This window comes from Apodemus sylvaticus, chromosome 13, assembly GCF_947179515.1.
Source record: "Apodemus sylvaticus chromosome 13, mApoSyl1.1, whole genome shotgun sequence".
NCBI lineage: Eukaryota > Metazoa > Chordata > Mammalia > Rodentia > Muridae > Apodemus > Apodemus sylvaticus.
Genome location: NC_067484.1, coordinates 46,450,168 through 46,462,933, shown reverse-complemented (window position 1 = coordinate 46,462,933; position 12,766 = coordinate 46,450,168). Strand labels below are relative to the sequence as shown.

The window sequence follows — 12,766 nt, the reverse complement described above, 5'->3', positions numbered from 1 at the left end:
AATCAATCATGTAGAAACAAAGAAAACCATACAAAAAATCAACAAAACCAGGAGCTGGTTCTTTGAGAAAATCAACAAGATAGATAAACCCTTAGCCAGACTGACCAAAGGGCACAGAGAAAGTATCCAAATTAACAAACTTAGAAATGAAAAGGGAGATATAACAACGGAAACTGAGGAAATCCAAAAAATCATCAGATCCTACTACAAGAGCCTGTACTCAACACAACTGGAGAATCTGGAGGAAATGGACAATTTCCTTGACAGATACCAAATACCAAAATTAAATCAGGACCAACTAGACCATCTAAACAGTCCCATAATACCTAAAGAAATAGAAGGAGTCATAGAAAGTCTTCCAACCAAAAAAAGGACAGGACCAGATGGCTTCAGTGCAGAATTCTACCAGACCTTCAAAGAAGAGTTAACACCAATACTCTTCAAACTATTCCACAAAATAGAAACAGAAGGAACACTACCCAATTCCTTCTACGAAGCCACAATTATGCTGATATCAAAGCCACAAAAAGATCCAACAAAGAAAGAGAACTTCAGACCAATTTCCCTTATGAACATCGATGCAAAAATACTCAATAAAATTCTTGCCAACCGAATCCAAGAACATATCAAAACGATCATCCACCATGATCAAGTAGGCTTTATCCCGAGAATGCAGGGTTGGTTCAATATACGGAAATCCATCAATACAATCCACTATATAAACAAACTCAAAGAACAAAACCACATGGTCTTTTCATTGGATGCTGAAAAAGCATTTGACAAAATTCAGCATCCCTTCATGCTTAAAGTCTTGGAGAGAACAGGAATTCAAGGCCCATACCTAAACATAGTAAAAGCAATATACAGCAAACCGGTAGCCAGCATCAAACTAAATGGAGAGAAACTTGAAGCAATCCCACTGAAATCAGGGACCAGACAAGGCTGCCCCCTTTCTCCTTATCTTTTCAATATTGTACTTGAGGTACTAGCTCGGGCAATTCGACAACATAAGGAGGTCAAAGGGATACAAATTGGAAAGGAAGAAGTCAAACTATCATTATTTGCAGAAGACATGATCGTCTACCTAAGTGACCCAAAGAACTCCACTAGAGAGCTCCTACAGCTGATAAACAACTTCAGCAAAGTGGCAGGTTATAAAATCAACTCCAGCAAATCAGTGGCCTTCCTATACTCAAAGGATAAGCAGGCTGAGAAAGAAATTAGGGAAATGACCCCCTTCACAATAGCCACAAACAGTATAAAGTATCTTGGGGTGACTCTTACCAAACATGTGAAAGATCTGTATGACAAGAACTTCAAGACTCTGAAGAAGGAAATGGAAGAAGACCTCAAAAAATGGGAAAACCTCCCATGCTCATGGATCGGTAGAATCAATATAGTTAAAATTTCCATTTTGCCTAAAGCACTATACAGATTCAATGCAATACCCATCAAAATCCCAACTCAATTCTTCACAGAGTTAGAAAGAGCAATTATCAAATTCATCTGGAACAACAAAAAACCCAGGATAGCTAAAACTATTCTCAGCAACAAAAGAAACACTGGGGGAATCAGTATCCCTGACCTCAAGCAATACTACAGAGCAATAGTGTTAAAAACTGCATGCATGGTATTGGTACAGTGACAGGCAGGAGGATCAATGGAACAGGACTGAAGATCCAGAAATGAACCCACACACCTATGGCCACTTGATCCTTGACAAAGAGGCTGAAAACATCCAATGGAAAAAAGATAGCCTTTTCAACAAATGGTGCTGGTTCAACTGGAGGTCAGCATGCAGAAGAATGCGAATTGATCCATCCTTGTCTCCTTGTACTAAGCTCAACTCCAAATGGATCAAGGACCTCCACATAAAGCCAGACACTCTGAAGCTAATAGAAAAGAAACTGGGGAAGACCCTTGAGGACATTGGTACAGGGAGAATGTTTCTGAACAGAACACCAATAGCGTATGCTCTAAGAGCAAGAATTGACAAATGGGACCTCATAAGGTTACAGAGTTTCTGTAAGGCAAAGGACACCATCAAGAGGACAGATCGGCAACCAACAAATTGGGAAAAGATCTTCACCAACCCTACATCAGATAGAGGGCTAATATCCAATATATATAAAGAACTCAAGAAGTTAGACTCCAGAAAACCGAACAACCCTATTAAAAAATGGGGGGTACAGAGTTAAACAATGAATTCTCACCTGAAGAACTTCGGATGGCAGAGAAGCATCTTAAAAAATGCTCAACTTCATTAGTCATTAGGGAAATGCAAATCAAAACAACCCTAAGATTTCATCTTACACCAGTCAGAATGGCTAAGATTAAAAATTCAGGAGACAGCAGGTGTTGGAGAGGGTGTGGAGAAAGAGGAACACTCCTCCACTGCTGGTGGGGTTGCAAATTGGTACAACCACTCTGAAAAGCAGTCTGGCGGTTCCTCTGAAAACTGGGCACCTCACTTCCAGAAGATCCTGCTATACGACTCCTGGGCATATATCCAGAGAATTCCCCACCATGTAATAAGGATACATGCTCTACTATGTTCATAGCAGCCCTATTTATAATTGCCAGATGCTGGAAAGAACACAGGTATCCCTCAAGAGAAGAGTGGATGCAAAAAATGTGGTATATCTACACAATGGGAGTACTATTCAGCCATTAGAAACAATGAATTCATGAAATTCTTAGGCAAATGGATGGAGCTAGAGAACATCATACTAAGTGAGGTAACCCAGACTCAAAAGGTGAATCATGGTATGCACTCACTAATAAGTGGTTATTAACCTAGAAAACTGGAATACCCAAAACATAATCCACACATCAAATGAGATACAAGAAGAAAGGAGGAGTGGCCCCTGGTTCTGGAAAGACTCAGTGAAACAGTATTCGGCAAAACCAGAACTGGGAAGTGGGAAGGGGTGGGAGGGAGGACAGGGGAAGAGAAGGGGGCTTACGGGACTATCGGGGAGTGGGGGGGCTAGAAAAGGGGAAATCATTTGAAATGTAAATAAATTATATCGAATAAAAAATATATTAGGACTTTTACTATAAGCAATTTTAATTTTGGCAGAAGCACTTGAATTGTTTTAACTTAAACTGCATATTATTAAGTAATTATATTATAAGTATGTATTATAAAATACCAATTAGTCCACTATTATATCACAAACATCCATATTGTAATTAGCATTCTGACTTCTAAAAAGTTGATCAATAATGTCATTGTCATAAGGTACTCAAACCAAAGATGTCTAAAGTATAGTGACAAATTTTCTTTTTTCTTTAAAGAATCTTACAAAAGTGATTATTTGGTAAATTGCCAAACTTGAATGTAAATTATAAAATAAAATTAATTATATTTTAATAGCAAATAAAATTACTTTAAAATTGTTTATGCAAAATTTCCAATACTTTCCTCTTTTCTGACCCATGTGTTAAAATAAATATTGGAAAAATATGTAATTACAGTTTGTATATGTTTGTCCATGTTTGCGTGCACATGTGTGGCTGTGTATGTCTTTGCATGAGTACATACAGGAATGTGTGTTTCTGTGTGTGTGTGTGTATGTGTGTGTGTATCTTTGTTCCTGGTATCTGCAATGAAGAATTCTATGCAATTAGATTGGTTTCTGGATAATCTACATTGTACATTATACTAACATAATAGTGAAAGGAGATAAAATGAAGAGATGGAAGGACTATTCAATATATTTTATCTCCATCACACACACACACACACACACACACACACACACACACATGTATATAAAACAAATTTACATTTTTAGCAAAAGAGGTAGAAGAAAAACTGTCCTATTCTTTTCAATGCACTTCAATTTATTGAATATAGGAAATATTTTAACAATTTAGTGTATTGACTTAGCTATTTTTAATTCAGGAATCATGGATTTTATTGATTCCAAAGCCAGTGCTGAAATCCTAAATTAAACCATTTATATTGAAGGGTTCTAATAGTGTCTACGTTGCCCTGCTTAGAATATAAAATAGAAACAAGCAAGCTAATAAAGATAGGATACATATTTCTAAAACTCTCACCATCTATGGTTAGTTCTTCTGTGATGTGTTCATTTGATTGTGTGTTTTTCATGTTAATAAAAGATTAACTTTAATTTACAATTTCCTTGGATAACAAACATTTACTTAATGTGACCATTACTTGCTCCTCACATTACAAGTGAATACATTTTAAAGAGGTAGCATTTGTATCAGTTGGGAAATGTATTATGCAAATAATGCTGTGTATTGGCTCAGAGTTCTCAATCTTTACAGCACAGAATTCTACTTCTGCAGCAGTCAGATAGTTGTGTATAGTTTTGTGCTTCATATAATTCAGTATTGTAGCCAAGTGCTTGAAGCATCTTTCATATAATACAATAACATTTTAATGAGTATATAAATTACTGAGGCAGTCTTGGGTATATAAAACAAATATTGACTCCTCCTCATGCTCCCATTAGAGTCATCAGGCTTATTTTATACTTATTAGCATTTAAACTTATATCCTCATCCCAGAACCTGTGCTACTACAAATGCTTCAGAGGAAGAATATGGTCAGTTAAAAGAAGGCTAGTTTTTGTTTTTATATTAATTCAACAATTTTAGAAAACACCAGTTTTACTGGCTGAGTTTATGTTAACACAAGTTAGAGTCATAAGGAAGGAAGGAAGGAAGGAAGGAAGGAAGGAAGGAAGGAAGGAAGGAAGGAAGGAAGGAAGGAAGGAAGGAAGGAGTCTTAGTTAAATGAATGCTTCTATGGGATCCAGCTGTTTTCTCTATTAGTGATCAGTGGGGGAGGGCCCAGACCATTGGCAGGGGTGCCACCCCTGGGCTGGTGGTCCTGGTTTCTATGAGAAAGCAAGATGAATAAGCCTTGAGGAGCAAGTGAGTAAGCAAGACCCCTCCATGGCCTCTGCGCCAGCTCCTGCCTCCAGGTCCAGGCCTGCCTGAGTTTCCATCCTGATTTCCCCCAGTGATGGACTATAATCTGGAAGTGTTAGCTGTATAACCCTTTCTTTCCTCCACAACTTGCTTTTTGGTCATGGAGTTTCATCCCAGCAATAGAAACCCTAACTAAAACACAGTTACACTGTTATTCTAGATACTTATCATTATTTTATTCTGGGAAGTTTTTCAGGGATGCATATGATTAACACCTGTACTCCAGAATAGTGGTCCTGGAGAAGTGAAATGCCTGCTGTAACTACCTGAGACCATAATTTACAAGTCTTTGGAAATTGCTGTTTTGTAACCGTAGACTTTTCCACCCACACCCTAGTTCCCAAAATAATGACTCTGAGACTAAGTTATATACGAATACAGGCCTCGGCCAAAGCTTGGGCTTGTTCCCCAACTAGCTAATAACCGAATTAAGCCATTTATTCTACTTTATGAGTGCCACATGCCTACTTACCTCTTCTCAGATTCATCACTCTGTCTTCTCAGAGTTCAGGGCAAATCTCTTCTAGCACCTGACTCTCTCTCAAGAGTTTCTCATTCTGTACTAAAAGAATTTCCACCTCCTATTTACTCCTCAGCACATTGGCTAGATCTTTATTGACAAGTGATGCTCTCATACAACATACAGATGTTTTCTTTAAACTTTGCAAGGATTTGGAAAATCAGGTAGGAAGAACCGTGTAATGAATGAGGAGAAGGGCAGAGGATGGCAAGTAGGAATCCAGGCTCATGTGGTTTCAGATGTTAGGCAATGACCCTTTGAGAAGTAGACTAGAATTTGCTGTATCACAATTTGGCAAATAACTATTTATCAATACCATGATGCTTTACAGTTAGGAAGACAGAGAAGCAAGCCTATGCAGTTTCTTGTATTCATATTTACAGTGAAACACTTGAGATAAATAGGTCAGAAGAGTTTTAAGTATTAAAGTTTGGATGAAAGTTAGTGCCGTAAAGCACTGAATGCTTAGAAGAGTCCCACGAAAATCAGCTATTGCTCCTTGGAGTGTGACAATACAAAAGATAGCAGGAAAGACACTCAGCCATTCTGTGCAGAAGGAGTTTAATCCAGAAACATGGCTGCCCCAACAGGGGATCATGTAGAAAGATATGGTCCAGCAAGAATATGAACATGCCCTGAATTACAGTATAATTTGGCTAGAATAAGACATGGCTTTGCTACACGCTTTTAACCCCTAATAAAGAATGTAAGCTTAGTTTGTAAAAGGAAGCAGTCATGGGCAAACTGATGGATCAGAGAAACATTTGACAGAAGTCAGAGATTTGACGGTCAGAGATAGGATACTCTCAGCTGACATGAGAACAGCAAAGGAAGAGAGGCTACTTAAAAGCAGAGGGAAAAAGGCGTTGTGGTAGGTGATGTGTGTGTGTGTGTGTGTGTGTGTGTTTCAGATTTACTGGAAGAGTTTTACAGAGACAGGTTACAGAGAGAATAAGCTAGACAAAGGGTAAGAATGAATTTGCCAGAGCATGAGAATCCAGAAGATTAGAACACATTGCCAATTTAGAATGAGGCCAGGCAGAACAATTTAGTCCCAAGCTGAGAAAATCAGTATTGAAGCAGTCAGCGTGGAAGATTAGATTGTACAGAGACTAGAAGCTTTTACCCCTAGGCCTATGAATAGTTATAACAGAGTTGGCTCATCCCAAGGCATGAATTCACACAGCTTGCATATAGCTCTCATCTCATCCCTTCATCTGAGGAAATAAAATGACATTTACAATTCTGGCATCTAGGATACAAAGAAGTAGCACTAAAAGACTGATGGCAGAAGAAGAGGCAGGCTTCCCCAATGGAACAGAGCTCCATAGAATGCTGTGCATTTTCAGAATCCTTGGTTGTCTAGATGGTGTTAATGTTCCAAGATGTAGAACCCAAGATTTGGAGGATTGTGTAGGTAATCACCATGATTTCAAAGGAAAGAATGGAAACCAAGGTATATGTAGCCAGGTCACATAGATTTTAGCAAGCAATTGAGAGGACAAATTATGAAGATATGAGTGAAACTAGAGATGCAGTGAAAATAATCACAGAAAATTAGAGAGGCTAGCTCTTTGAACAGTTTGCTTAAGAAGTTCAGAGTCAACCCTTTTAGGCTGTAGACACCAAGACTACAAAGAAAAAGTTGCTAGAACCCCTTAAATTACAAGTCTTTCTTCTAATTGCCCCATGTTTTGACTATGGATCTATTGCTAATCCTGCTTTTTTTTTTTTCCGTTTTGTTTGGATTGGTTTGGGTTTTTTGTTTGTTTTTTTGCTCTGTAGACCAGGCTGGCCTCAAAACCAGAAATCCACCTGCCTCTGCCTCCCAGAGTGCTGGGATTACAGGCATGCGCCACCATCGCCCAGCAATCCTGCTATGGTTTAATCATTTGTTCCTTTTTTTCCTTCCTATGCCTTCATTTCATCTTTTGAGAATAGAGATGTTTATGCTATGTCAGTGTGTGTTGGACTAGTGCAATTTTGTTTGTATTTTACATGGATCAAAAATAAGGGTTTTCTTTTTTCTTGTTCTAACTTTTCTTCCTTCCTTCTTCCCTCCCTCCTTCCTTTCTTCCCTCCCTTCCTCCCTCCCTCCCTTCTCTCTCCCCCCTCCCTTCCTCTCTCTCCCTTCCTCTCTCTCCCTTCCTCCCTTCCTTTCTTTCTACCTTTCTTTCTTTCTTTCTTTCTTTCTTTCTTTCTTTCTTTCTTTCTTTCTTTCTTTCTTTCTTTCTTTCTTTCTTTCTTTCTCTCCCTTTCTTCTTACCTGCCTGCCTGATTGTTTGCCTCAGAGAAGATGTCGAACTTGGACATTTGAACTACTTTGGAATCACTTGGGGACTCTTAGAGATAGATGTACTAAGTGAATTTTGCAATGTAAAACAGGCATGAGCTTCTGAAGGCCAGTGAGGCAGCATGGTTTGCTTTAAGTATGAATTGTGCTAAATTTGGAAGGAAGTCAGCGACTCATTTGGAGAGAAATAACAGAATGAAGAAAAAGTGCATTGAAGTCCAAAGCTTGTTTTATACTCACAAAGAGAGTGGTCCAGGAGAACAACCAGAATGTACAAGCTGCACAGCCCTTTAGGGAGTGCTGAACAGAAACATATGGTGTTGGGGGTTGGTGTAGGGAAACAGATATAAAAGAAAGGATGAAAAATGACTACTTGAAATATTTTATGCAGAATCTAATTTAGTTGTTTTCCTTTAGGAAAAAGCAATGATTTTAGACTATTTGAAGACAGATTATTTAAAAGCTATAACAGCAAACAAATGAAGCTTACAAGATGTCTAGGTTAAAATTTTAAATTGCTATAGAAATTATCTGGGAAGGGTCCATGCCTAATGTTTATTATATACTTTATACACATAAGGTTTCAGATGCACACTCTGGATTAATGCGAATGAAATCTGATATAGGTAGACATGGCAGAGGTCTCCTTTGGTAACCCTCATCAGAAATGATCAGACAGGAAATCTGATTTTGAAAGACAAGCATATATTAAGGAAACTCTCTGATGTAGAGACAACCCTAGCAAAGGTAGAGGTGACAACACAATGGACTGTAAATTTATGCATCTGGTAAGCAAGACCCTTGTTAAGCATGTGTTTAATCTTTTTGTAGAATAAGTGTGAAAGGCACCATGCTTTTCTCTTTCTTTCTTTTTCATTTTTTCCATTCCACAGTTTTATTGTGAGGATTACAAGGGCCATTGGCTTAGAGCGACTATGGTACAGGGAATCTCCTGTAAAGACCAAGCCATTCACCCTCCCCAGCAATGGCTCAGGTGTGTCCAAACGCAAGCCTATGAACTACATGTACCCAGGATAGGTATGAATGTGGCCCAATACAAAATCATAAAATCACTTCAAACATTATAAGATCATTTACAATTTAAACAAAAAAGACAAAAACAAATCAACTCTGTTGTGTGGTTCTGGAGACAGCTCCACACCTCTTCTGCTTGGAACCCCAGACTTTCTGGGGTTAGATCAACACTGCGAGAATGTGTGAGGTTCCCATGTCAATGTCTCAGGCTCCATATTCACCTACGCTCACAGCCACCCCACACCTACAGCTGTTGTCAGCCAAAGGTTTTCTTTTTTTTATGCTCTAAGATCAATAATTGACAAAAGGGGCATCAAAAAATTTCAAATTTTCTGTAAGGCAAAGGGCACTGTCAATCTGATAAAACGGCATCCAACAAATTGGGAAAAGATCCTCACCAACCCTATATCTGACAGAGGGCTAATATCCAATATATACAAAGAACTCAAGAAGTTGGACTCCAGAGAGACAAATAACCCTATTAAAATGGGGTACAGAGCTAAACAAAGAATTTTCATCTGAAAATTTTCAAATTGTTGAGAAGCACCTTAAGAAATGCTCAACATCATTAGTCATTAGGGAAATGCAAATCAAAACAACCCTGAGATTTCACCTCACACAAGTCAGAATGACTAAGATTAAAAACTCAGGAGACAGCAGGTGTTGGCGAGGATGTGGAGAAAGAGGAACACTCCTCCACTGCTGGTGAGATTGCAAGCTGGTACAACCACTCTGGAAATCAGTCTGATGGTTCCTCAGAAAACTGAGCATGACACTTCCAGATGACCCTGTTATACCACTCCTAGGCATATACCCAGAGGATTCCCCAGCATGCAATAAGGACACATGCTCCACTATGTTCATAGCAGCTTTATTTATAATAGCCAGAAGCTGGAAAGAACCCAGATGTCCCTCAGTGGAGGAATGGATGCTTTTCTCTTTCAAATGAAATAAATCCATTATACTCTAGGATACTGGTGACAAATCAGTTTGTTTTAGAGTCCTCAAACTAGAAGACACCTGCACTTTTATAGCACTTTTTTCTTTTATGGCAGAAAGAGGTTGAAGCTTGATTTGTCTTCTCCAATCCGTACTTTTATTTTGATATACTGACTTTAGGAAAGTGATTTTTCTTTGAAAGGGTTAGTGGGACAAATCTTGGAAGCATCGAAATTGAGGACCAACTGCACTGAAAATAATAGGAACATTGCCTTCTAATTCTACCCACAGCCCTGCTTTCCTCATTCATAGGTCACTTTTCTTTAGGTAAGAAGGATATGACAAAAATCTACTCAGTACAGAGATGACAAATAAGGACTTCATCCAGTGTCAGATTTTTGGAGAGAAGAGGGATTTTTAGTGTGTGTGTGTGTGTGTGTGCCTCACCTGGAGCCTACTGCTGTGAAGAATGAAGCCACAGATTTACTGCTGAGATAAGAGCACAGAATAGAGTTCCCAAACCACAGGAACTGGAGAACAGTGGGATCCAGTGTAAGAACGTGGGTACATTGATGCCAGCTGGATGGCAGTTGTGTTCTTGTGAGCCATGGTATCAGTTGGACACAGAGGTGCTGACCCAGTTTCCAGAACAATAAACAGGTGGAACAAGTGATTTGCACGCTTGCTGGTAAATGTCTGCATGAGACTGCTTATGCTGAGGCGAGGGCACATAGTATAGGGTTGCTAAGGCATTTTAAAATCAATTGGTTTTAAAAACAGGGAGATAAAGGGTTTAAATCCCAACACATTATTTCATCGTTCCATATTCACACCCCACTGAGGGTTTTGGCTTATGGAGATAACTGTACAAATCTAAGAGATTACCACGAGGATTTAATGAAATGTACACAGAGCTCCTGGTTAAAAAAAAAGTGTGTTCTCTATGTGTTATTTCATCTTCTACTGAGCAGTAGATGCTATAAATATCTGCATCTGGTCCTTCCCATTTTCTCCTGAAAACCTCTATTTGTTCCAGTAATGCATTCACCCTATAGACTAGCTATAAAATATAAATGAAGAAAAACAGAATAGTTATTCACAATAGCTTAATTAGGAAATATACACAGCTAATGTTCTATATTTATATATTTCTACACGTTCATCACAAAACACTTCTGTTAGAAAACTTTATAGCCTACTTTCAACACATATACATGTATAGATTATCTGGTTAAAGAAGTGCAGATTGTTTACAAAAATGAAGGAATCATGTTTCCTCCTACTTTGGTTACTTACTATTAGTCTTCTCTTAGCTCTCTTATCTCCTCTTTCATTATCTTGCACAGTTATTCTCTGGCACAGATTTTAAAGGATATTTAAAATGCACATAGTGTGCTACATGTTTCAATGTACATACTCAGATATTCAGGTTTTTTTTCTTACAATCTCATGGGTGTTTGGGTTTGTGGGGTTGTGGTTGTTGCTATTACCCAACATCATCAAGGCTACAGTGAACTGGTAGTCACTGTCATTCTCCCAGCTTTACAAATTCTCCCAAGCATTACAAATTCTCCCAAGCTTTACAAATTCTCCCAAGCATTACAAAAATAAAAAATGCTGGAAAGTTGCCCAAGAAAGAGAAAGACCCAGTAATCAAATGCACAGGCAAGGCCAACAAGATTGGTCAACAAGCAAAGCTTAGCAATCTATTCCTGTTTGGCAATGCTTCTTCCAACAAACTGTAAGGAAGTTCTCAACCATGAATTGATTACTCCAGCTGTGGTCCCCGAGAAACTGAAGATTCATGGTTCATTGGCCCGAATGCCCCTCAGGAGTTACTTAGCAATAGACTTATCAAGCTGGTTTGAAAGAACAGAGCCCACATAATTTATACCAAAACCACAAAGGGTGCAGATGCCCCAGCTGAGGGTAAAGATGCATGAACAGGGGTTTAATCAGCTATATATTTGGAAAAAATAGAGCTTTATTAAATAAAAAATCATCTCATGAAGCATTTTATTGTATTAAATATATTAAAACTAAAGCAGGACTTTTACATATTTATTTATTTGATAATTTATGTATTTATTTGTTTAACACAGGGTTTCTCTGTGTAGTCCTGGCTTTCCTGGAACTCACTGTATAGAACAGGCTGATCTTGAACCCAGAGATCCATTATCTACTGTCTCCCAAGTGCTCAGATTAAAGGTGCACCCCACCACTACCCAGAATTAAATTAAAGCAATTAATACTGTGTGTGTGTGTGTGTGTGTGTGTGTGTGTGTGAGAGAGAGAGAGAGAGAGAGAGAGAGGGGGGGGGGGGAAGAGAGAGAGAGAGAGGAAAGAGAGAGACAGAGAGACAGAGACAGAGACAGAGAGCACAGGGGGTTGCATGTGTATATTTTATACATTTCATAGGATAAGCTAGAGAACCATTCTTTGTCTTATATCTGATTGAATGTTGAATGTCTCTTATGGCAATTCATCATGTATATCATACTGATATACATGTATATCAGTAATTCTGCCCATGAGCTCACCACATTTTGAATGGATTTTTCTGTATTGCATTAGGCATTGCAGAAACAGAAGGAATATACAGAAAAGCTTTTATTCTTAATGGAATGCAAATAATAAAAATACAACACACTTCTTTTAAAAAATATTTTCCCTTATTGATATAGGGGAAAATTCATGTGTTATATTCTGATCACAGTTTCTCTTTCATCTACTTTGCTGAGGTCCTTCCCACTTCCCTTTTCATCCAGATTCTCATCCAGTCTCTCATTAGAAAACAAACAGCTTGTAAGGGATAATAACAAAATAAAATATTAATAAAAAATAATAAACATTTGAATAAAAAGCAAACACACATAAAACAAAACAAAACAAAACAAAATGGTAAAACAAAACAACAGAAGGAAATAAGGCTAAGAAAAGGTACAAGAAAGCGATAGGGCCTCAGAGACCCTTTCATTCCTATACTTAGGAATTACATAGAAACACTA

General features: G+C 38.2%; 1 pseudogene; it reads left to right on the top strand.

The window, feature by feature from the left end:
* LOC127663643 (40S ribosomal protein S25-like) overlaps positions 1 to 11,701 on the top strand; it is an 84,441-nt pseudogene extending 72,740 nt beyond the window's left edge.
* The last annotated feature ends 1,065 nt before the right edge of the window (positions 11,702 to 12,766 follow it).